A 26,643-nucleotide genomic window follows, 5' to 3' on the forward strand; every position below is an offset into this window, starting at 1 on the left:
AATTAAATATTGCCATGCACAGGTCAATAAGAACTGGAGACCAGCTCCACAGGCCCAGGCAATAACCAACTGCAAAAGGCTGAGGTCAAGATTTTCCTGAAGGAAAATAATATTATAAATGAAAAAGGATAGATACTCCTCATGTCAAGAAAGGCTGAAGTTAGATTTGAAAGGGAGCCCCATACTCAGAAATGGGAAAGTGGTAAACTGGTAATATGGTTTCCCTTCCTTCACTTTAAGTTATCATAAAAAAGAGCCAGTGTGGAAGTTTCCATATATATATGCTAGAAAAATGACTGCAGTGTTTTGGCCTGCTGTCAGCCAGTTGTATTATATTCCATTATTGCTTTGCATTATACCTTACCTTTGCTATAATCCAATTTATGACTAAACCTGGGAGTATCTGAGACACAATTTTGTGAAGAGATTCATAACTTTGCCTATAAGACTACAAGATGATTCACAAAGAAAGAGAATTATGTGTGTATACATGTTCGTGTATGTGGTGTAAGGCCCAACCGTGAATAAGACACAACATATGAACAGAAAACAAAACACCAGAGGAAGCAAGGTAGCATATATTGGCTTAGGGTATAGCTTTGAGACATGGTGTTTTGCCATCTAGTTGGTTCTTCTTTTAATAAACAGGATGAATGAATGAGGGATATTTATGAATCACTAGCAGGCCAGCTGCTAGCTGTTGTCATCAAGCAGTTTTTCATACAGGAAAAGCAAAACTGGGATAAAATAATAACCCAAAGACTTAGCCTCCTCCCTCTACATTGAAGAACTGAACATGCTATTTATTCCTCTTATATGGGCTTGAATACCCATATGGACACATATAAACCATTCCAGTCTTTGTCCTGCTCGTGCAGAAAGACACGAACAATGTGAAAGGCAGGGCGTTGCGCAGAAGATGCCCCCCAGCAGCACAACCCCTGACTAGCCTGGGCTTGGTGTCAGCGCAGTCAAAAGGAGCCCTTGCACAGGGGAGCCATGGCAGACAGTGCCCATAGCGAATGGCCATAGCGAGCCACCAGACTTGTGCCATTTCTCCCTCAGGCTGCAGAAACAGTGACACAGCACTCTCATGGTACTCGCTGAGACATGTTTCAAGCAGCAGCCTGCTCAGAGAACAAATCCTGGGTGCCATCTCATTTTCCAAATGCCCAGGGGTGTGGCAACAGATTTTCCCTTGTGTTAGCCTCCAGCACCTGGATGTGAAATGCTGGCGCTGCAGTATGAAAAGTAGCATTTGGAAGGAGACAAAGTGACTTCCGATAGAAAGAGTGAGTTTACCTCAAGCCTTGAAGAAGTGAGTTCAAAACCAGTGGCAGCCAGGATAACCTTCAGCATGAAGTCTGAATCAAAACAGGTTATTTTCAAAAGGAGAAGAAGAGTTCATCTGGGCACGTCTACCTTTCTGCTCTGCCTAAAACCTTCACCCATCACACGCTCTGAGTTTTTAATGGATGCCATGCGGCCAAGCTGTCCTTCACACACCAGAACACCTCGGGAAAGCCCACATGCCTTATAGGCCAAGAAGACACCCCACGCTACCCAGAGCACTGAACCCCAGACAAAAGGTGTGTGGAGGGCTGGGGTGGGCAGCTGTCTGCCATGGAGGCGGGGCAGAGCATGTCACAGCAGAACAGGACAAGAGGAAACAGCCTCAAGCTGTGCCAGGGAAGGTTTAGATTGGATGTTAGGAAAAATGTTTTCACAGAGAGGGTGCTCAGGCATTAGAACAGGCTGCCCAGGGAAGTGGTGGACTCACCGTCCCTGGAAGTGTTCAGAAACTCTGCCTATGAGGCCCTCAGTGACATGGTTTAGTGGTGGACTTGGCAGCCCTGGAGTAACAGTTGGACTTGATGATCTTAAAGGTCTTTCCAACCTAGTTGATTCTATGATTCTATGAAAACTACAGCAGGGCCTGAGGAAGAGCGGGAGCGCAGGGCCAGGCCTGACTGGCCACCGTGGCCGCTCAGGCTGAGGCACGGCCACACCACCTGCCAGTGTTGGCAAGCCGTAGCTGCACTACAGTCTCACAGCCGCCACCTCAGGTAACTGACCGCGTCCCCACATACGCTGCATGGAAACGGGTGGGGTGGGGAGGGGAAGCCCGGCCCTCTGCGGTGAAGGACGACGGGTCGGGCTCACCCCCCCCCCCCGGGCCTGCCTGCCAGCACCGGGGCTAGGCAGCCCGCAGCCCTGCGGCGAGGCTTGGGGGTTCCCCCGCGGCGGGACCTGTGGAGCCGCTGCACTGGGGGCTCCGCCGCTGCCGCCCGCCGCCCCGCAGGGACCCGGCTGCACAGCCGCCACGGCCGCCCGCCCCAGCGCAGCGGCTCCCGCCCGCCCTCACCTGCCTCCGGCCGCGCCGCCGCCGCCCTTCCCGCCCGCCCCGAGCCGGCGTGGCCGCCGCGCCGCGGTTGACCTGGAGACCGCCCGGTTGCTACAGCACGGCCTCACCCCCCCGCCGGGCCCGCGCCCGGGGCAGAAAGCGGGAGGGCAGAGCTGCCCTGGGGCGGCTAACAGGCAGGACATGGGGACGGGCGAGGGCTTCTGCCCGGGAACCAGATACACGCGGAATAAATTCCTTGTCAACAGACGCCACAGCAACGACCAGCCTTAATTTCTGTGGGAGCCAAAAACACACGAGCCGACTTGGAGAGTCACTGAAATCTATATATAGTGGATTCCAGGCTTCTGGTCTTCTTAATTCTTAATTTAGCCTAAGCCATGGACAGTATTTATACTAAGAGCAGCCTTGTACATCCTTTGTTTAAGTCAGAGGAACAATATGCACTGCCAGGGAATTGCTCCTGGAGAAGCCTAACTAGAAATTACCCTAGCACAGTAAAAGACAGGAAAAGATGTGCATCATAAACCTGAACTCCAGGCCAGGTTGGACAGGGCTTTGAGCAACCTGGTCTTCTGGAAGGTGTCCCTGCCTGTGGCAGGGGGTTGGAACCATGTGATCTTTAAGGTTCAACCCAAACCATCCTGTGATTCTATGATTCTGTGATTACCAAGCTCCAGTTGATGTCTGATAGCCAGAAACCCAGGTTTGCATTTGCAGTATTTGTGGGGCAAATGTTTGTAAGCGTAATTTCCAGATAAGAAAGAGAGCACTGAGCTCTGCACTTTCTCTCTTTTGCTTCGATTTACTGCACAATCACAGAGCCATAAAAGATTGGTGGCTTTATAGGGTCAGTCTTATCTACGTATTGATGTTTTCAGATGGAAATACATGCCTGCGGGCATGGACAGGGCTGTCCTGTGGCACGCCAAAGCACTGGCATCTTCTCTCCGAGATGGCTTGGTAAACAGCGATAGGAAAGAAAAGTTCCTTATAAGGTGTGTGCTTTAGATGGGAACGTCGCTTTCTGGAGCTCCAGCTTCTTGTACAGTTGGAACTAAGGGTTTAAAGACTAGCCTGGGCATGGCAAGTTGTTCGGTATTGCACAACTCTTCCCCTGAGGTATAGAAAAGGCATTTATTTCTCAGGCATGAAACAGTTTCCTATCATTAAAAATAGTAGGTACTGAATGTTCTCTGGATCCTTTCGGACACCGCAACTGTCATAGCACAAGCTTCTTTAGAAACTCATATTATTTGGCGGGGGGAGAGGGGGGGCTTTTAGAATTACTCTTGAGAATGCAAATGCAATGGATATTGAAGTAGATGCCCAAAAATCAAACTAGTCAATTTCTTCATTTGTTTTGCTGCTTCCAGCAACAGGGGGGTTTTATCAAACACCCAAAATGCCTCACTCAGGTAGTTTTTTCTGCCCTATGCAGAATGAGTCCATCTATTCTCATGACTTATGTCTGTAAATGTAGTAATTACGAGTTTAAAGAAAAAAAAAATTATTATATGTGCTGTACTTCCTATGCATAGTCTGCCAGAAATCTTCACTAGAGGCTTGGCTATGCTAAACAAAAAGTGTTGCAAGGAGACATTCCTTGCAATGCTTTGAATTTTGGGGCTTGTACAACCAGCTAACAAGCCCAGGGGCAAAGGCAAAGCTACTTCTAGCTCTCACAGGCTTCATGATCAATTGGCAGTCGTCTTTTAGGTAAAGTTCTTAGGAAAATAAAATGCTCCCTGCACATCAGATAAACGTTGTTCCTCATTCACATGGAAGCCCTGCCTTGACCACTGCTCATCCTGCAACTGGTGTGGAAAACGAGCAATGTATTCTCCAGATGCTGCCTACTGAATGAGGAAAAGCTGAATAATGCAGGAGGTGGGGATCCAAGGAACTGAGAAGTGGGAATTCAATCCTTGTACAGGGTTGATGAAAATAAATCTCAAGCTATTCTCTCATCTGACCTTTAGCCTGAATGACGAAGTAATATTGATGGGTGGAAAGGATGTTATTATGCCATTCATTAGAAAACATATTGTCACATGAGCCTGAGATTGCATTAGCAAGTACGACTTTGTCCTGACTCTAGAATATTTCACCTATCAAGAAATATATTTAGTCACTTTTTCTTGTGGTTAAAAATCAGCATTGTCAGCATTTCCTCTACATTGGTGCTTGCAACATGAAGCTGTTGGCTTGGTTTTTATTATGATCCTTCTTCAACCAAAATATAAACACAATCCACTCTTTTTCTGTCTTCCATTTAAAAAACCACACCTCTTTGCCATAGTCTCTCTCTTTTTTCTTTTTTTTTAATAAAGCCACTTTAACACAAATTTGCAAGATTTCTTTATCCGTGCAAAGCATTGTACATGGCGCATCTAATCTAACTACTACTGTATTAAGAAAGAGACAGTGTCTTATACACGGAATCAGTAAGGTTGCTTATGGCTATGATAGCACAAAAAATGGAGCTTCATCAGGAAGTTTAACGCTGTCACACATCCTGTCCCATGGTGTCATGCTTCCTGTTGACTCCCTGTTAAAGAGATGGGAATCAGTTGCAAGGGCTAAGGGAAAAAAACAAAAGCAAGATGGATTGAAGCTGACTTAATGCTGTTGTTACTAGACACATTGTTTACAGCGATTGTCTGAAAAAAAAGTATACACCTAAAAACAGTTTAGCAGTGCAAGCAGAACATAAAAATTATGAAAAGAAAGTCAAAGAAGTGAAATATTTGAAATACTCCTTTCATGAGTATGTTGTTCTCACCCTTCCAGAACGTCCTAAAAAAATTCTTCATAGCATGTCTGCAAAAGTCAGAGCTAAAGGAACTAGCTGTAAAAGAACTGAACCTGGTATCCATGGCAGTATAGCGACAAGAGTGTGGGATTTTGCCTGTTCCTCTCTGGAAGATAGGCAAATGAGGCAGGACAGAGCATTGCACAGAAGTGCTGGATTTAGAGAAGGCTCAATCGCATCTGTATGGCATTGCACTGCACCCAAAGAGAAGTATTTTAAGTTAATAAGTATTCCTTAAATTGTTCCTTCAGTTTTTTAACTGAAGTTCTGCATGTCAAAACTGTGCAGCCTTACAGCCTGTGACTGACTTGTAGCCCACGGGCACCTTAGTCTGTTTAATGCGAGCTTAGAAAGAAGTAAACAAACTTTTTTTGGTCAGGACATTGTATGGAGGTGGCATGAGATGAAAAAATAGGCACTATATAGTGGGAGAGTAGAGGATAAAGGGAGGCATGGGAAAGGGTAAATGTGGATAAACTAAAACTTTATGGGGAAAAGCTAGAGACAGGAGGGGAACTAAAGGGTATGAGACTGATGTGTGGTGGCAGGGAGAAGCAAGAATTCAAGCTGTAGAAGTGGGATCCACATTAAAGATGTGGATATACGTAATAGGAAAAGCTGGACTCCGGCATGGTGGAAGTGATGTGTGTAGGGGCTTTTTACTCTTTGCTCCACTATCCACATAACAAATTGGATGAACAGAATAAACTGTGAGTCCCATGCTGTAGAAGCACTGGACTGGAAAAGGAAGGCATAGGAGTAGGAGGTTAATGTCACTGCATGTAGGTCTAACCAAACTGTAATAGCTGTAGGACTAAACTGTTAGCCATAGAATAATAAGAAGCTGGGCATCTCCTGTGAATGTCCAGTGCCCATGTTTAAAAATCTAGTTTCAGGCCTTGAGGAAAGAGAGCCATATTTCCAACAGAAGCCAGCAACTGGTTGTCTTTAACAACCCACCCATGCGTTTGAGTTGCACATATCTTCTCTATGTAGTTATCCTCTGCTGCTTCCCGAATCTTCTGTGTACAGTCTTGCAAGAAGGATGGCTGGTGAAGATGCACATACCATGCTGTGGCTTTTATTTTTTTTCTCTTTCTTCTACTTTAGATCTATATTTCACTTAGAATTGTTTTCACACTGACAGGAGTAAACAGAAACTTCTCCATCCCAGCAAATTTCTGTCTTCCAGTTACCACATGTAGCATGACCAGGTATGAATGGAGGTGAGATTGTCACTGAAGAAGAAATGCTACTTAAAACAGTGCCCAACAGGTTGATCAGAATTTAAAATAATATTTTTTAAAGAAATATAACAGTGCTCCATGACCGTTGTGTTTGAGACTGGCGATGCACATCAAGGTTTGTCACTCCCTGGTACCCACACAGTTGTTTGTGTCTTCTGGAACAGAGGATGAAAGATACAAATGCTGCTGATTCCTCACTGCCCTGGGGTGATATTGCCTTACCTATATCACATTAATTTCTTTCCAGGTAACCTGCTTGCACAAGCACTAAAGCATGATAGTAGGCACTGTGCCCATACTGGAGAGCCTACACTGAAAGAAGGATTATGAGGCATAGGCTGCATGGAAGTGCTTCTTGTCCTCCCCAGCAAATAGAGGAGACGCTCTCACAGCTCTTGTTCTTCCCCATGTCCATCCTGAGTGATGTGCTTCTTCCCCCTTCTGAAGTCACTCTTGTTTACAACTTATTTGTGAACTGAGCAGTTCATTTTAAGGGCAGTGTTAAAAATGGAACAAAATGGAACTGGTTTCTTATTCCAGTGAGGAATCATCTCATTTGCCATGATATCTCTCCCTCCCTTTCCCATCTCTGTCTTTCCATCAGAGGATGATTCTAGTTAACATGAGTAGAATGTCTCTGCCTGCTTTCACTAAGGTCTGCCCACTGATATTCCTTGGGCTGTGAACCCGCAGGACAGGGCATATACATCCTGGAAGATATGGAAGTGATTTGAACATCACAGGCCCCTGGTAGTCTAGAAACAGTTTAACAGTGAGGACCTGGAACGGACTTAAAGCTAGAGTATTGGTGAGACACAAACAGCTTAAAAAAAAGGTTGATATACAAGGGACCAAAATGTCCAAGAAGGTCCTACCCATTCTCTATTCTTAAAAGTAGGAATGCAAAAATGCTAAAGGCAAGATATAAAATGAAAGAAGATAAAGAGGCAAAAATGGACAGAGGGGAGATGTGAGAGAAAGAAAGAATGAGTAGAATAATTTGCACTGGAGGGGAAATTTTCAATGGAGTATTTTAAATAAGAGCAAGTAAAACATTTATTAAAATTTGTTTTGGGTTCAAACACTCATTTTACACCATCATAAAAACACTGAATGTAGAGAGACATTTGGGGCACAGCTTATATACACATAGTGACAGTTTATACTGAAGATGCTTCTAGTGTTTGGGTTCCAGAAGAGTTCAATATTCTAATAAATAGTCTGCAGAATGGTTTAAAAGCTAGTAAATAACTTAGCAAGCTGAATGCACTAGGATAAGCTAAAGCTGAAAGTTCATTCTTTCAAAGCAAGATGCAGAATGAAGAGTTTCCTCCAGTAAGGGAAGCTTTGTCTTACCATAAGCACTTGGGAGCAACAGTGATAAGCTGTGCAGTGATTTGTGCAAACCAACAGATTCAATGTTAGTTCAGTAACAAATGACAATTGTGCAAATGAAGCGAGTGTGTGCAAAACCACTGAAATCTTTCTGGCAGCATCTAGTGTGAAAGGCTAGAGAGAGGTCATGTATGTCAGCGTCATCAAGACACATTAGAGTCCCTGGGATCCCAGCCAGGTTGGAGGCAATTTTTTGATAGTATCTAGAGTCTGAATGCAACTCAGGACATTCATTTACAATGAAAACAGCCTTTGTGAAAGTCAGGTTGTTTTATTTATCCGTATCTAGAGTCACACTGCATCCACGGTAATCTTGCTGTGCTGAGATCCTACCATTCATACTCAAATCAAACCACCACTGTACGCACAAGGAATTCTGCCTTTTCATATTATTTTCTTAAGTGCTTGCCTGGGTGTTACATACGTTTCTTTCATGTTGTCTGCCTTCTATAGCGAAATAGGCATTAGCTAGAAATACTTGTTACAATGACTAAGCCTATGAGAGCAGGGAATGTTGGGAACGCCAGAAAAAAGACCACTAATTGTTGAAATATATTTTCTTTTTTTTTAAGAAGTTGCCCATCTTATATAGCAGATAACAGAGAAATTTCACTGCAATAGCAAATCAAAGTGGGTATGTTAAGATTTCTAATAAAGCCTAGACAAGAGATGTAATATTATTGTATTACTGCCAAAACTGTAGCAAGGGTGGGGTAAGAGAGGCACCAACTGAGGAAAACAAGTCCAAGTCCCCAAAGCAATGGCTGCTGCAGGTGGAGGTGATGTGAGGGTGAGCAGGAGGCAGCTACAGATGAAAGTAAGCACGGCAGGATACAGAGGAGGGGAATTCAGAGGAATGGGAGCTGCCTCAAAATATCCTGCTACCATTCTGCAAGGTGTATAATACTCTGTAACAATAAATTCCACTCTTTAACATGCAAATGAAAAGCCTACATCAGGAAGCTGCTCCAGCATAGACTAGGTTGGGTATTTTAATACGGACAACTGTAAAAGCAGCTTTTTCCATTTTAGGTATAGTTGATCTGGACTTGCCTGCCCTTCAACCATTAAACATACAGCAAAGGGCAGTGCATCAGCTTGAAAAATTATTTAAGCTAAATAGTATTTCTTTCTTTCGCGTACAGTATTGTGGCGTTATCAAAAGGGATGACTGGAGATGAGAATTGCAGGTGGCAGGCTGCTGGTCATTTAGGCACACTAAAAGGTATTTATTTGCCTCATGTGTCTTCAGTCATCTATGAAATGGGTGATAAATCAAAGCTAGTCACCTGCCCTCCTTGATGAGCTAGTGGAGAGAGATGGGTGGCCATCTCCCCGTTCCCACGTATGCCCTGGCTGCCCAGGCTGTGCGTACCAGCTTGCACTTCTGCCAGATGGGAAATGCCCACAGTGTCTCCAGCTTCAGAAATGATGTGAATGATGGGCAGGTGAGGTCCCACCAGTGGGCTCCGGCTGGTGTGAGTGGCCGAGACAGACCCACCCTCATGTGTCTCAGTGAGAGAGGAGCCTGCTTTCAGAAGCAGCGGTCTGTGCTCCAGCAGCAGAGAGCTTGCTGTTCACCACAGCAGGGGAGATGGGGCCAGGAGTGTGGGTGACGGCCCTGCAGCTGCGGGGTTATGTGCCAAAAGGAGAGGTCTCAAAGCTGTCTCCTAAGTCTTAAACTGAGATTGCAAGGCTGGCCATTAAAAAGGATAAAAAAGATTTGTTTCCATTTGTAAATACAGCATCAGTCCAACAACAATCACTGAGAGATGGTAAATATTGATCCTGAATACTGACCCTTTATACCCAGTCACTGTGTTTATACTAAGACGTGTGTTTTGGACAATAAATGAATTGCTCTACATTCATTCATGCTAAGGGTTATTTGGCCAGAAGAAATATATCATAGATGACACTTTACCCAGCAGGATGTACACTGGACAGTTATTTTGTATAGAAAAAATAGCTAGTGTATAATTTGCAAAATGTAGAGAATTTTAAGGATTGGCTGTCTCTTCATTGGCAGATACAGTCTTTTCACATTATATGAATTACGTCAGGTTCTACAGGAGACATTAAATCTATTAATGCTATGTTTTAAAACATTTTACTGTCTTCTAACAATGTAAAATATACGTGGTGTTGATAAAATCCTGCACAACATTTTCATAATACAGGAAATGTGTTAGGCAATTAATACATGTTTTTCACCTTTTAGTTTTCATATATGTCTGTATTACATATGGACATGTCACTTAGAATACTTTTAGGCTGGACTTTGTGTTTAAATAACTTCAGCTCTGTCCTCGTGTTAAAGCATTTTAAAATAACTTCACTACCACTGAGCTCATTCAGAAGAGATCAGTAACCTCAGTGCTTTGTAATTATTTTTCCAGTCTAAGCACAATTAAGATAATAATTCTCAAGTCTGAATAACTCTTTATAGCATATTTTCATACTCTATGGAGTTATGAAATAATTCATAGATAACAACTTTCATGAAGTACTTGCTGACATTTTAATCCCAAGTTGTCATTATGAGCAGGACATGCCTCTTGGAGATAGCGCAATTGGGACACTGCCCAGGTGATTTATAACTTGGCCCTCATTCCTCCTGCTGGGATTTTCATATGATGTTCATGAAAAGGACAGTGACAGACATAATTCTGTAGTAACCACCAAGGAAGCTGTATTCAGTGACATCTGCACCCCCGGTCGTCCAGGTGACGTGGGTTTAGAACAAGGAAAGAGCCAGGGAAGTGGTGCTGGAGGGGATGTTTTATATCATCAGGGAAGTGCATTTTGTAAGGGCTTTGAAAGGTGATTAATAGCATTAAGGGAAAAAAACCCAACTTATTATATCTTATTATATGCTGATCATGGAACCTGCTGGCAAAGGCTTTTTCTTTTAATCAGTGCCTTTTGTTTCCTTCCACCCTGGCTGCCAGGTTCATCCCATGGCGCAGGAGCTGGGATGCCTGCTCACGGCTGCCTCGCTGCATGGCTGGCAGGAGGTGCTGGTACTAAGCTGAAACCAATGTGTACCTTGCGTTTGGAAACCAGATGCATAGATATAATTATGCTAATCAGTGGAGTTTTGCCCCTCCCACTTTTCCCATCACTTCCAGCTGCAGCACTTTTATTGTAATTGAAGTAGTATTATGCCACATTAATTTTAATTTTCCATAATACCCCCCACAGTTGGTGTGTGTCTTCATAACTCAGGGCCCATTTCACAGATGACTCATGTAATAGTCAAAGTTATTAATTTATTACAATACTGCCTGCAATTCCAATTTTTACAGTGTTCCTACATTGCTCACAGACTTAAGATCTGGAGCCACTCTTATTACTTATTAGTCTAGCAAAATAATTGGAAGCGTTAGTATAACTATGGTTTTGTAGGGCCCCGGGCCATGGCATTGCATGCTGGAGTGTCAGTGGAGCCTCTTGTCCCATCTAGGTGACTCGAAGCTTCCCAACCAGCCTTCATCTGGTCCAGGAAGCACCTTTCTTCATGAGCAGTCCCACAGGCTGTGATGGAGCGACTCTGAGGTACGCCTCCATGCCACATGAGTCAGGACACCAGAATGTGCCCCTTAGGTGCTAATTAAAGTCCACTTCACACACAGGAATATACTTCCAATTAACATAGTAGCCCTGGATTGCGCTGTGGGATGTGGAGAAGAGCAGAAGCTATTGCAGAAAAAAAGTAATTAGAGTGTTTAAATGACAAGGCCCTCGTGATTAGTCTATGTCGACGTATGAATTATCCCACAGTAACCCAGCTCCAGGTTCCAAACCAGATGCTCATGTGAAGGTTTTTCCAGGACTTTCAAGAGCCGGGCTTCTCAACTGTCCAAAAATCTAAGAAATTTGGGCTTTTTCAGTTTCCTCGCTCTTGAGCTTCCCATGTCACTGCACGGTAAGGAGCCAGAGCTATTGGCTGTTCAAAGACCTTGAGGAAGAATTTGCAAAGGACAAACAAATATGTCATTTAGAATGCTGTCCTGGAAAAAAAAAAAATCTCCACAAATCTCCCTCCATGGGAAATCTCAAAGTTTACTTTTTTGTTTTGGAATGACTTGTCATTTTGGAATTTCACTTGGAATACAGATTCAAAAAGTCTGCCAATTCAAGTCTCAGTGGTGATTCAGCTGTTACTCATCCATAAAATTCATAACTTTATGTCCTGTTTCTTAATTCATAGAAGTTTATCATCAGTTTATCATTACCATTCCTCATCCTTCCTCAAATGCTATCCAAAGCACTACTCAGCAGAGAAATAAGGAGACTGTCTATCTGAAAGACTGTGCTGAAGCCCAGGATGTTTATTTTTCTCCTTGGAGCTAATGTATTTTGCTTTTTATTCTCCTTTGTTTCAGCAAATACTGCATCAAGCCCTTCCATCATTTTGAACCTAAAAACTGTGAATGCTGTACCAAAGATCCACTTCCAACAAAAAAACCTGTGCCATTGAGTGGTCCTCCCATGTGCCCTCTACATTTGCGAGCAATAATGACATCAGACTCCATTTCCTGCAGCTACCTACATTGGCTTCAGATGCACTTAAATTCTGTCTCTCTTGTAGTGGTCTTGTAACGAGTATTTATATAAAGCTGTCATCACAGTGTGTCCACAGTTTGCAGTCCATGCCAGCAGAATAAGGGGTCTCAGCACCAAAGAAAGTCTTGAGTTTAGCCATAAAAGCAAGCACAAAAAGCAGTTTAAGATGTAGCCAACTAGAAAAAGGGTGTTGGCACTTCCAGTTCGTATTTCTTTTGCTAAATCATTTACTTTTACAAGTATTTAAACAAGCACATGGTGACAGGCACACAACTTTTGAGTAGCTTTGTGTTTCTGATATTGTCATCATGTGACATCATGTGACATCATGTGACAGAAAATGCTGTTGCCTCCAACAGCAAACAAGATGCTTTTTGAGTAAGCTGCTACAGAAAGTTCTGCTCTCCTCCTTTCCTTTCCTTACTTTCTTGTAAAGAGTCTGGTAAAGAGTCCTCCCAGAGATTCCACCAGCCTTCCCCTTTCAGGTCTTCCCAAATCTGGCTGGAAGAAGCCCCTGTTCCACTTTTGGACACAAAGTATAAACAAGCAGCATCAGAATCTTGCCAAAAAGTATCTGGTTTTGAAAAGTATTATCACCATCCTGGAATACAGAAGCCAGGATGACTAGGTCCATATCTTGGTTAAACACATTGAACTGAGGGAATCATGACTGATGGGCTGAATGAGCACAGCCCATGAGCCCAGAACAAGATAAAAGCACGGTTCCCCTCCTCTGCAGCCCGCATACTTGGATGGATCCTCATGCGTAGCAAGAAAAACAGAATTATCTTGCACTGCTCTAACAGAATAGTCTCTTTTGGTTGTTTTGATACTACATTTGCTTTGCTTTACCTTGTCTGGTGATTTCTACCACTAAAGAAATTTATACTTGGAATACACTAATATATCACCGGAATTTATTGGGAAAGCAGAGATTGATAAAAGTGTTAAGTGATAAAAGAAAGCTTTAGAAGAGGTTAACATCTGAGAATGAAGAACCTAACTGTTACAAAACCACAATGCATAGTATCTATTCCTGAAAACCTGCCTATTTGATCAGTCTGCTGAAAAACATGCGAAAACGCAAGCGGGAGTGACCGTCAGCATCCCCATGACACAGAGTAACAGCGATAAAATACCTAAGAGTCTACTTTGAGGTAAGGCATTGTGTTTGGAAGATGATTCCTGGTTTAATTTGAGAAGGGATGCTGGGCGTACAGCCCATTTCATTATACTGTTATAAGCTGTTCTCTCCTTTTCATTCTTTACAGACAGGGTCCTCTACCACCAACAGTTTCATGAATGGAGGGCTGTAGGAACTGCATTCATTTCCAAGGCTTGCTGTTAAGGGCCAGAAATAATGAGGGCTGATAGGAATGGCTGGATAAAATGGCCAAGAGGTAGAAACTTAATAGATTTTATATAAAAATAGGATGGCACTTATGAGCTCCAGCTCTTGGCAATGAGGGAAAGTGCAAAGTGATTATAGCTCTGTTATGGCAGAGGCCTTCCCTTCTCAGTACTCACAGGTGGCCATTCAGTGCTTTCACACACCTGCAGCACTGCGCGAATTACCATCCTTTGCTAGGAAATCCCTTTCATTTGCATTGAATTAGGTCATTGTCCAGACGCTTTTCCCACAAGTGCAGGAAAATTCATAGATGCTTAGAAAAAGAGAAAGGATGCTTCCCATTTCCGAAAGGAGCAGAGGTGGGTAAGTAAAACATCCGAGAAACGACGCTAAGCACAAAACAATCCTGCTTTTCTACTTTTAACACATTTTCTTATTCCTACTGATCTGTGCTGCTGCTCAAAAGATAATCCCACTCAGTGTAAGTATACCCGCAGAACCAATCAAAGACAACAAAGCATATACAGCTGCATATTAAAAATGACAGGCACAGTGTAGCCTCACAGGGGTGGCTTCATACATTAATAAGGGCAGAAGCGCGGCTGCTTGCATCTCTCTGCTGCTGGCTTGCTGAAGCTGTGGGTGTTGAGGTGGTGTCAGACGCAGGAGCATAGGGCTCCCAAACAGCACTTAGCTCCTAATCTTGCCAAAGTGCTTTACAAACATTAAGCCAATCTCATGGCAGCGTGGAGAGGTAGGTGTTATCTCCTCTGCTCAAAGTCAGATAACTTGTGTAACCACACGTGGAGTCACCATGGCAGGCCCAGAGAGAGAATAAAGAAATATCTGATTTTTTTGCCATATCATAGAATTATCTAGAATCACAGAATGGTTTGAGTTGGAAGAGACCTTAAAGATCATCTAGTTCCAACCCCCTGCCATGGGCAGGGACACCTTCCACTAGACCAGGTTGCTCAAAGCACCATCCAACCCAGCCTCGAACACTTCTGCTATGGTTTTCTGCCCTGTCTTACCTCCTGAGCAACCCTGAGCAAGCCATGATGTATTAACTATCTATTTATTAGATATCCTAATTGCTCTCTATTGAAACTATCCCTAACTACTGGCCCCATTTGTTTCCTCAAAAACTGAATAGCAAAATTTGCCCTGAACACAGACAGTGACTTAAACGCAGCCACTTCAATCCAACACTGAGGAACATCTAGCATTTAAGGACTATTTTATTGCCAGTCAGTGCTTATTGCCTACTATGGCTTCAAGCAGACTTTCCATCTCAGACTGTAAAACTTCATTCATGTGACTCTCCGAAACTGGCAGCGGCACATGCTAGTCTTACAAATCAGAAAAATGTATTTTCCAGCTGTTTTTGCCAAGCAGCGAAGAAAGTCCACCAGCAGCAAAATGGGTGCTTGTGTAACCAGCCTCAGTCAGCTGGGGCTGGGTGTACATATTATTATTTTTAAATATTTAATTAATGTTTAGAAGAACCTCCCACAGGTTCTTAATGCTCCATGTTGCACTTGACTTGCCTTTCGTAGATGAGACTCTAAGAGAACAAGCCTCGTACTCGTTTTGGAGAGGGGAGACTGTAAAATGTGAAAAACCATGTATCACGGTTTCTTACACTTTTAATGTACCTCCTGTTTTACAAGTGCCTCTCTCAAGCTGTTAAACACCAGCTGTTTTCTTACAGGCACCACAGGAGAAGTGGGACTTGAAAACGCATTACTGGAAGATGAGATGACCTCAGGGGGCTTCTTTCATGCAGAAGAGGATGCCATGGAGCAACTTACAGGAGGGAAAGGAGAGAATAAGGTATCCTCACAGATATCACAGATAAAAGGGCTGCAAGATATGTAACCTATTGACATTAGATCTTAATCTTCCTGATGGGTGTTTGCCTAGTAAGACGCAATTTGATTTTCAGTTCAGTTCAGAGTTGGTTAGGTTTTCTTAACACAAGCTCTAGGACTTGCTTGAATTAATGCATTCCCCAGCTCAGTAACTGCAGCTGAAGCAGAAAATATCTCTTGGAAAAGTCTTTCATTTTGATTTTGAAGTTACTTGTGAAGAAGGAATCTTTGGCAAATTGTCCAGGGTGTATTTTCCTTTCCAGCTAAGGCAGTTTAAAAGATCTATCAGGATGGATCCGAGAAGCTTGTGTCATCCTTTAAACTTGTTTTTCACACTGCGTCCTCCTTCTTGTTTATTACTCGAATGGCATTTTCATAAACATTGCATTTGTCTCTGTGTATTCTCAGCCTGTAAAGACCTGTGCTGCACAAACTACACGACTGTCATAAATGACAGGACTGCAGCTGAAGACAGCAGCAATAACATCAGGCTCTGCAGACAGAGTCCTATTTTTAAATCTTTGCTTTGTTGAGAGGGGAGGGGGTTTCCTGTGAATATAATGAAGCGGCGGTTGGCTGCATGCTACAAATAATTTCTTATGCAAATTTTACCCAAGGTTGTGCTTACAGTTCTATTATAGCTCTGAATGGGCAAAATAAAGTCGCCATACAGGGGCAGTTCATTAGAAATAAAAAAGAAGTGATATGTCATCTTCATGACAAAAAGATTAAAATAACTCTCTCCAGAGAAATAGGCACATAAAAATAATGAACCAATTGCACTGTGTGCAACACAGCTCTAACCTGTCTAAGCCAGAATCTATAGGAAGCTGTGGGAACCTCCCTGTAACCATCAGTGTGCACTGCACCAGGCTCATGGGCTTCTGAGCAGCAGCAACCAAGAACCTCAACTCTAATCCTGCTCCCCAACTGCAGGAGAGCTAAATTTCTGCAGATTACTATAGCAAAGCAGTGAGATGTTCATGTCCTCTAAATCCTGCAACAAGCTTCCCAAGACCCTATTACACCACTCAAGAAACAGTGGGAAACAATACTCTAAAATAAAGCTTAATTTCATCATTTAATCTTTCTGATAAATGCAACGAGGATTTAGTCATTCATTATTTACTGCAAAAGTGGATTAAAATGTGCCCACCACTGAAATCAAAACAAAGCTTTTACACTAATCTCAGTAATAAACAGTCCAGTCATTTATTTCAGGTCTGAAAATATATGTGCTGCAGTCGAAAAAACTATTATAAAAGCTAATTAGCTCAGTACAGTTAATTGATGTGTTCTGTGACACCCTTAGAATTTAAATTCTGTAATTTTAAGTCATACATTAAATAAAATTAAGAAACATATTTTAATTCTTAATCCCATTAAGCATGCACTGTATTTTAAACATGAGGGAGCCTGAAATTCACAGTAGACGTTTAATGAATAATCAGATCTGGAAGATAAAATTTGGCATAGCCACAGAAAAAGCCTGGTAAAAACCAAGCCTGTCAAGTTAATTAAATAAGTCTGAATATACTGTATGGTAAGAAGTTTTGCTGGCATTTATGGGGCTTGGGGTTTGTGGGGTTTTTTTCGTTGTTTTTTCTTTTTTTTTTTTGCTTTAAAATGAATTTTGTGATATAGGAAAAGAAAAGAGACAAAGTCTACAGCATATAGAATTATGAAACTTGACAAAAACTGTATTTAAATATTTAGTACCTACTGAATGTACTCCATGCTTTTTATACAAACATACCTTCTTAGAAAACTCAGTCAATATTTAACAGTGTATTTTCATAAATGGCTTAGCCTTACAACCCTTTAACCTGATGAGTCATTCCAGATCATGCTAGAGCTTACTCATGAGGAAGAATGTAATTTTTGGATCCTTAGCTTCTGACCTCACAAAGCATGATGCAAACTTTACTACCATGAGTGAGAAAACTAAGTGCGGTATCAGGGCACTGGAATCTCCTGATGAAAGAGCCGGAGGTCTTGTGCTCCTTCATGGGTAGCTCCTGCTGCCTGCTGACTACCACCCCTATCCATGCGAAAAGCTGCTCAAGTGGATCAAGTGCTTGCAAGACCCAGCCATAGTGTGCTGCCTCCTAAAGGGTCTAGTCTGGCACCATGCTGAGTCTTCTCCAAACCAGCCAGGTACCTCCTAACTTTCACTGATGGCTTTTTTAGAGGGTTGGCAGTGCCAGCGACTGCCTTCCAAAAACTGAAATCCTTGCCTTAACAAAGATCACGAGACATTTATGTGTCTGCTTCCCTCCCTCCAGATAGACAGATACACATGGATGCACCCATGGATCCATACCATAGATACATATACTTATGGGTGTATGGGTGTACGCATACATAGGTATATACACATTAAAGGTGGGTTTATTTGCTTTGTCTTTTTTTCAGGCTTCAGGAACCCTGCGGTTTCAAATACTTCCATGATGGCTGCCAACAAGAGGGGAAGGACAAGAGGGAAGAATCTCATAAAATGCCATGACTCAGGAAGCTGGGGTTCAAGATAAAACCTTGTTACTCATGAAGAACCTGTGAACATTGGCAGGGACTGAACCAATCCCACAGCAGAGGTTAGCAATGCTTAACTGGTTTCCCTTTTTGAACTTTTGTATTTTGAGGTATATTTTTGTTACTACGAAAAAGCAGCTAAATAAGAAACATGGTATTTCTGTGACATTAAGAAACTGTCATTATTTAAGTATTACTGATATTTCAGATTAATAATTGACTACCCACTATTTCACCAAAAATAATATTTTGGCATGATTGCAGGTAGAAATTTCCCCCCGGGCTGGCAGTTTGTTGCTGTACAGCAAAAGGTATGTTTTGTAGGAGTTGTTCCAAGTCAATCTCCTGGCACCAAATCACCGTGTTTCTAGTAGAACCATGTGGCCATAAAACCTTCCTGCAGCTGTTGCCTCTGCAGTGGACCTTGTCCAGATCCTCCCTCCCAGCATGGAGAATGTACCAGAAGATATATTGCAGCCTGGGATGTTCTGTTCTACAGACAAGTTTTCTGCTGGGATCAGAACTGACACAGCGAACTCTAATTCCTTTTCATGCTCTTTCCTTGTAATAGCTCCCTGACTGCAGATGAAGGCTCTTCCCAGTTTCAGAGGAGAGACTGCAATGCTGGGTTGATGAGTGGCACTTTCTCCACTCACAAATGCACTCCCAAGGCAGAGCGTTTACTCCTATTCTTCCACCACGTACAACTAGGAGCTGCATTAGTAAATAAAGCAAGCGCTGAGCCTGGAATGGGAGGTTAAACATCCTGCTGGAAAGTCAGCAGTTTTAGTCATGGTGTAAAATCTCCCATGACGGCATTCCTTTCTGAAACCTGATCCCGGAGAGAACAGCTTACAGAGCTGAAGAGACGCCAGGCAATGATCTACGGCCCTGGCCTTCCTGAAATGTATTCCTCCCCAGCATCTGTAAGCTCTCAAGTCATCCATGTAGTCCTCACGTATGTGTAATACATCCTTGAGCCATGACTTTTCTCCTGTGGTTCAATGCTGTGTTTTCACGTGCCTCTGAGTGCTTTAACAATGTGCAACATCGGGACACAGATCCAAACAAAATAATTTTATATCAGCTTCCCTGTTTTTAGAGGATAGCCTATGCCCTGCTTGGCTGAATGAACAGAAATGTTTGGGAATCACCCCCAACAAACTTCTTGTAAGCTGGAAGTCTGAATGCTGCAGCTAAATCCAGGCAATCACGTGAGTATGAGCATAATCAGGACCATACATCTGAAGCGTGTCTTCAGCAGTTTCCGGGAAGTTTGGATCTGTCACAAGAATTGAAAAAGTTTTAAAACTCTTTCTGTTCAAACCTGTTATTAAGTACAGCAAAATTGTTTCTACCTAAATGAATCTATAAACCTTAATGATTTTGCGGCTTTTCTTCCAGCTTTTGGAACCAGGGGTGGGGGAAAGAGGGAGAGAGAGGACTTCTCCTTGGAAACTTGGGCATTCTGTCTTTAACCACAATTAATCTGATTCCCAAATAAATTGTAGCCTAAATCATAAATCAATTAAAGCAATTAAAGTAATTTTCGTAAGAGATTCCAGTGCTAAAATGTTCAGTCTGTGTAGAGTTCGGGATGGACGTACCATGCTCAGGACTTTCAGCCAACCCCTGAAATTAATGTGCACTTTTTCCATCTGAGCTGTTATGCCACAAATTCAATCTCGCCCTTGAAATCACAAGTTGCACAGAAAGCAAAGCAGCACTCAGAAACAGAAGGCAGCTCTTCTGCATGGGATCTGGCTGGCTGCATACTGGAAAGGCATGCTGTCTCCAGGTGACTTATTTCCTGGATAAAGTTGAACAAGAACGTAATTACTTTTGTGACTTTATCGAACGTTTTTAAGGGATCTCTGAGGCTAGTACTGCTTATAACAACATCCTGAAATGCCAGCTGAAGGCACTACTGCTAGCAAGGAATATCTGTACTTCATGATTCCTTCTTTTACAATCTGGTTACCAAACCCAATACTGAACCTGCTGTGGTTTCCCACAGTTGTTGATCCCAGGATCTATACACAAGGTATACCTTTAATTACTGATATAATTATTTCCACCTATGTATGGGGTATGTTGTAGAATCCCATAAACTATATAATTGCCTGAAGGTAGCATTCATGTCATTATCCATGTATCATAGTCACAAAACCACATGCTCTTTACTGAAGAAGTCTTTACTGTCATGTCTGTACACTTCTCTCCAGAAATTCTCCTGGAAATAACCTTCAAGATTTAAAGAGTTACAACTTTTATTTGCTGCCTTCTTCTTGACTGCACATGGAACCAGCGACTGTCTTGTCTAAGAACAAGCCCAGCCCTTAAAACCAGCATGCTTCCTATCCACATTAATTCTGATCCCTATCAGGCACTAGGGGTGGTTTGTCAGAAGTAGGATCATTGTGGATTGCAATAATAATTCAGGGAGTTTTCAGCACGTGATGATATTTGATTTTTTTTTTCCCTCTTAAAACAGGCAGTGAGAGGTCACCTTGCATTCAAGGTTGCCCTACAGTTTGGTAAATATGGTACTCTGCAAAAAGGAGTAAAAAAATAGCTAAAGCTGATTAAAGCTGCAGCAGTGTTCTACTGAAGAGCATATTCTCAGTTTGATTGGTATGTTGGCCTACCAGGACATACAACATATACCACTTGGTATTTACATTAGGATGTTCCCTTTCTTTTTCTGAGATTACTGAAAACTTGACATGTCTACAACATTCTATGTAGTCTTTGAAAGTTATTTACAGGTAACAGGAAGGGATCTGGTGGCTTCTTATATTTGTCTTGAGTCTTCCAATTAAAATATTCAGGCAGTATGAAAATTTCATCTGTACTTGCTTAGTCAAAAGATGCCCATGACCAAAACCTGTTCAGCAGTCAAGCCCAATAAGTAGTGGGACAATGGAGATACAGAAAATCATCAGAAGAATGGAACAGATTGAAGAACTGAAACATGCAATTCTTGATATATGTTCATTTAGCTGCTTATTGGTTTTATATCGTACTCGCAGAAGTGTCTAGTAGCTGGAAGAATGAGTAATGGCTGAACTCATGATCACCTTAGAAAATAAGTGCTTTTATAGTTAGGTCTTTTTTTCCTCACATCACCTCCTGGGTTCCTCTTTTGTTAGAGACTTTTACTGATAAGAGAAGGTTTACAGTACCCTAGGTAAGTGGAAGGCAGTCAGATTACTAGGTATGATGGGATCAGAGCTGGAGGCTGACAAAGGACCATCTCCCTCCTCTGCATAAGGGAAGCACTGGAGTCACACTGCGGGGATGGGAGGCGCAGCATTGCAGTCCCAGAGGAACAGCAGACGGATGGGCAGATCTCAGATATTTTTGGCAACAGGGGATCAATAACTCTCACACTCAGAATGATGGGAAAAAAAGCAAAACCCTGTCCTTCCTTCAGCAAGAAGGAGACAGCACAGATAGAAGGGTCTCAGCCCCATGTTCTGTATTTCTGTTCACGGGCACAGAAGGCCCTGCTTACTAAGCAACTTCCTCTTCAGGGGAAGAAACAAGGCAGACCCTCCTGCATAGAGCCTATTAGACCACACTCACTGTTCAGAGCCATCTGATACCCTGGGAGAAGAAGAAAGAATTCAAATATCTGAAACCATCAGAGTGAGGACTGTGCAAGAGAATAATTAAGTTATCAGGTGGTGGCACGTGCTATAATTGCTGGATTGTAGGGAAATAGCATTCAGCAGCTGTTATTTTACCAGCATTGCTAACTCTAGCTCCCTCACACACATAAATGAAACCCCCCCCAGCTGTCTGCTTCCTACAAATCTGAGATCACAAGCCATTTTGCCCTAAATGTCTGCATGTTATTACAGTTGTAGATATACACCATAAATAAAATGAATGAAAATATTCATCTGCTTGGTAACTAAAACAAATTTTCTACCCATTAATATGCTCCTCAAAGTATGAATAAATGTGGGCTGATGTCAAATGAGTCACAGATATAATCAAATAATGATGTTTATCTTTACATGTCAGCTGTTGTGCTATATGAAAGTCATTTCACGTTACAGAGCTTGTAAAGTTAAATGAGATTGTGCTGCCACAGTAATAAATTATTCTAGGCCCTTCTTTTCTGTGAAGAAGGAAAAAAAAGGAGAACAAAAAACCATGATGTATGATTCTAATGTTAATCTTCATAAGAACATCTATTTTACTTGAGACAAAGTCTTAAACAACTGTTCTATTGCAAAGGTATTGGTAACACACCTGGACCAGTGCCTTAGATCACCCTACTAATCTTTGACCACACAACAACCATAAACTGAACTGGCAGAGGTATGAGTCAATATTCTTTCACTGTGATAACGAGGACAACACATTTTGGCAAACTGCCTCAGTTGCTATTCATTTACCAAGAGAAATATATTAGCAGCAAGCCTGGTCACCTAAAAGCAGGACTCTGCAAGTCTAGCTCCCAGTTCAAGGGCCAGATTCAGGCCCAGAAGAGTCTTGTGAGTCTCTCATCATTGCCTTGACTTGAATTAAGCTTTCCACTGCACAAAAACTGTGCACAGCTTTGACTGATCTATTACCTGTTGGGCAGCTCAGTTGCCCCTCGGTTGCAGCCCCTAGTCCCTGATCTCTCCTATATAGGTGAGGAAATAAATAGTTTAAAATGATTGGGCCAGACAACCTCCTCCAAAAGATGGTGCTGTATTTTATTAATAACTTGCTATGCAGCTTAATACTGTGATTGCTGCCTCTGAGCCAGAAGCAGCAAAGCAAGGCAATGCTGCTCTTCACTCTGGGCACATTACTGCCTTTCCCTGGTAGCTTTTGCATATTTTGCACCTGCAGCAGTGGGCTCAACACAGAAAAAGCATTTATTCTACGAAGACATTTGGCGGCCTTGAGTAGGAGGGCTTTCCAGTCACTGAGCTAATACTCTTCGAGGTTAGAGAGAAAGCAGAACAATGTCTTGACAGTGCTCCTGGATGGCAGGGCCAAAGCCTTTTGCCACAAATTTTCATATGCAGGCTGTGCATCTTGCAAAGTAGACTCTTATAAAACTTTTCTTGATGTGTGGGATGGAAAAAAAGAAGAAACTTGGCTTCTTGGAAATCCCGAATAAACAGCAAACCAAAAAGCATCAATAGGGCAACCTCCACAAAGGTGGTTATTTGCATTGAGGACCTTTTGCTGGGGGTTTCCTTCTACTTCTGCTCAGAAGATGGTTTAAGTGAGGCAGAACTTCATGTATTGAATTCAGAATGAGTAATACAGGGAGACTGCATGCCCAGGGGAAGGCCATCAGAAACTCTTGTACGACCATTTACTTTGAAGAGAGTTTGCACAAAGGCAACTCACAGTTTGTTACCTCAAGAAGATAACGTCACTGATAACGCCAAGGGTGGGCTACTTACTGAGTTCTAAACGCTGAGACAGAAATTTAGAGTGTTTTTTCAAAGGTATCAACTGTGAATTCCCAGCCTCAGGGTGAGTCATTTAGACCAGATGTAGCATTTCAAGGAATCATTTCTAGTCAAGTGACTAAAGAGTTGGAGGAGGCCCAAGCTCAGTGCATTCATAGGCATCCCATGGGTCAGATGAAAGAAGCTTAAGGGGGTCCCTGGCCAGAAGGTATTTGCAAATGATGTAGAGACAAAGGCCAAAGGTGGTGGAGTTCTCCAAACTATGAGGTAGGGAAGCCTCATCCGGGGAAGCAGGAGCTGCAGAGATGTAAGCACAAAATGATTGGAGCAACATGTGTGAAGGGCTGTCCAGGCACCTGCTGCTCTCTGCAGAAATCAGTAACTGAAAAGGGTTGTGATTTGGAGAAAATATGATCCACAAAAAGTACTTAGGAGCTGAAGGGGAAGAAAATGTACTGCCAGAATAACACCAGGAGCTACCAATGACTGACTGATGCAGACATCAAAAGAAATTAATCTCCCATCAAATTTGGAGTGTGTGAGAGGTCAGTGGATTATGTTGTGTGATCAGTTCTTCTATTGCTATTGTACCAAGGGTTGTCTTCATCTAGGGACCCTGGAGGGGCTCTAGGCTACTGAAGTGAGTACATGTGCTCTGGAGCAGAACTGAGCCCCTCCACAGAAAGCTGGCAGGAAGAGACGTGGCTCCAGGGAGTTCTCCAGGCTTCAGGTGCTTCTAGAATGAGTATGGAGTGACAAAGATTAATTGCTCCCCGTGATAGCTCTAAACTAGGTCATTGTGCAATAGTACGCCTAAGTGAACCTACTGGAGTATTTGAAACTACAGGTGTGCCGTCAGGTTTTCCTCTTGTCAGGACGCTGCCTCATGTGGCATCAAAAATTGAGCTCTAAGTAAGAACAAAAAACATGATTGATGTTACCAGACCCTAAGGACAACAGAAAAATGTTTCACAGCATGCTATGGCAAAGGAGTGTGAAACAACCAGCTTTGTCTAGAAATCAGGGAAACATTCACAGAAGGCAAAGAATAGAAGCTCGTGCTCTGATACAACCCATTTACCTTAAACTGCAAGTATTTGAACAACGCAAATGGGTGTAGTATCAGATGACATGCCACAATGTACCCTTGCATCTTTTTTTTTTTATAGTGGATAATTGTGAAGGATTACATTTGGAGGTGGGAAATGGCCTGACCATATTTACATCATTTTGAACTTCCTATAGGCAACTATTAAAGAAAAAAACACAAACAGATAAAACTCAATGACTTCCTGAGTCACAGCTTTGCAGTAACTATGAGAAATGCAACTCAAAAGAGTGGGACACTCCTGCAGTCAAGAGCAGAATGTCTTTTAGGTTTTGACTGTGAGTTTGGGTCATCCGGTTACATTGACACTGACAAATTAAGACAAACCACTGCAAGTTCTGCAGGCTGCCTTTCATATTCATGCACACACCAGAGATGTTTCAGAGGATGAGAAATTATCTAACTCAAGATATGAAAACTGAAGACACCCAAGAAAACCCACAGGAGGAAGATCCACCCCAGGCTAAAGGATCTCTAAGGCTTTTTTAGAAAATGACTGAAGAAGGTTTAACTCACTGGGGATGTCATTTACTGCACTGAAGCCTTCAAGAGACAAATAGCACGCAATGGATAAGCCTGGTCGGCAGAATAAAGATTTTTGTCTCACCAATGACCTAGAATGAAGAATGTGGGGAATCCTCCAGACTTGATCTTACAGTCTCATGCTGAAGGAACCTGTGGGGACTGGTGGTCTTCCTGCAACCACAGAGATCATGGCAGTGATCAAACTGCTAATGCTTTACAATTCTTGCTAACAAAACAGGGGCAAGTTGCAGAGAATGCCTGGTGGTGATGCTGTGTGGTTGTCTTAGCTGGATGTTGTTTGTATTATATTACACTTTTGTGTTTGATGGGTGAGTAGAGGCAAATGAAAGTTGTGCCAGAGATTTTACTGAGTGCTCCTCTAAGTCTTCTGCTTCGACGTGTGAATGATAAAACAGCCTATAGAAAACAGCTTTCCATAGATAAACTTACACCTATCGTATAGTTTTCAATACTAAAAATATTCCCAAGATATTTGCTTTATTCCATATCTGATCCCAGCTGACTGAGAAGAGCAACAACTGGAGATTCACAGTACCCCACCCAGAATCTCTTCAGGAAGATCAGCCCTGTAAACTGTAGGATCTGTGTGTGTAGAGATTATACTTTATGATCATATAACTATGATAAACAAAAATGTTCAGACTACAAATTGACATTGTTGTATAAATAAAAAACAGCCATCGGAAATAAGGCCTTATCTGTCACCACTTCTTCAGTGGGGTGAAGCAGCACATCTGGTCTCCAGTCCTGTAACTGCCTGGCTGAACAGGGCTTGGGAGCACTGAGGAGCTACCACTGCCTACGAGGAAGGGAGGGCCCGGCATTAGTCACCAGAAACCAGGTCTGAATCAGTTCATGGAGTCCTGATTCAGCAAGTTAAACATTGGTGTGAAAGAGAAGACAGGCCTTCAGCACTCTGCACTGAAGTGGAAAACTGGTGGGAAACCTAAGGGAATGCCAGCAGCACAGCTCTGGAGATCCAGCAGGATCTGGGACTGGGACGGGCCACCCAGGTCTTGATGGGCTTGGAGACAGGCGTGAGACATAGATGTGCTGGGGGAAGATATCCTATGTCTGGGAAGGGCAGTGACCACAGGAGGTGTCTGAGGTGGCCTTGGGAGCCCAAAGCCACGTTCAGTTTGCTTTTCCCCATCTATTTTTGCTCACCCTGAGCAGATGATATGCAGGCTCATGCTCAGGCCTCCCGCGCCCGAGAACGACTGCCCACAGTTACGCAAAGCAAATGTGTGTTTGGGGAATGCCACATCAGCAGTCCTCCTAGGGTGCATGGAGGATCAGTGCCAGCCCCGTATGATGTTTACATAAGAGGATTTGATCTGTGCTTCCTAGTGTGATTCACTGGGCTCTGCCCTGCTGGAATAGCTAGAAGTTAATTCCTGTGCTTCCATACTTGC

General features: G+C 42.7%; 1 long non-coding RNA gene across 1 annotated transcript; it reads left to right on the plus strand.

Annotated features, from left to right (window-relative positions):
* The first annotated feature begins 1,971 nt into the window (after positions 1–1,971).
* On the plus strand, positions 1,972–18,112 carry LOC115604311. The gene is made up of 3 exons (XR_003990223.1): positions 1,972–2,066; positions 15,454–15,575; positions 18,029–18,112. It is a non-coding gene; the product is annotated as an uncharacterized LOC115604311 (long non-coding RNA).
* The last annotated feature ends 8,531 nt before the right edge of the window (positions 18,113–26,643 follow it).

The sequence above is a fragment of the Strigops habroptila genome, chromosome 2, assembly GCF_004027225.2.
Source record: "Strigops habroptila isolate Jane chromosome 2, bStrHab1.2.pri, whole genome shotgun sequence".
NCBI lineage: Eukaryota > Metazoa > Chordata > Aves > Psittaciformes > Psittacidae > Strigops > Strigops habroptila.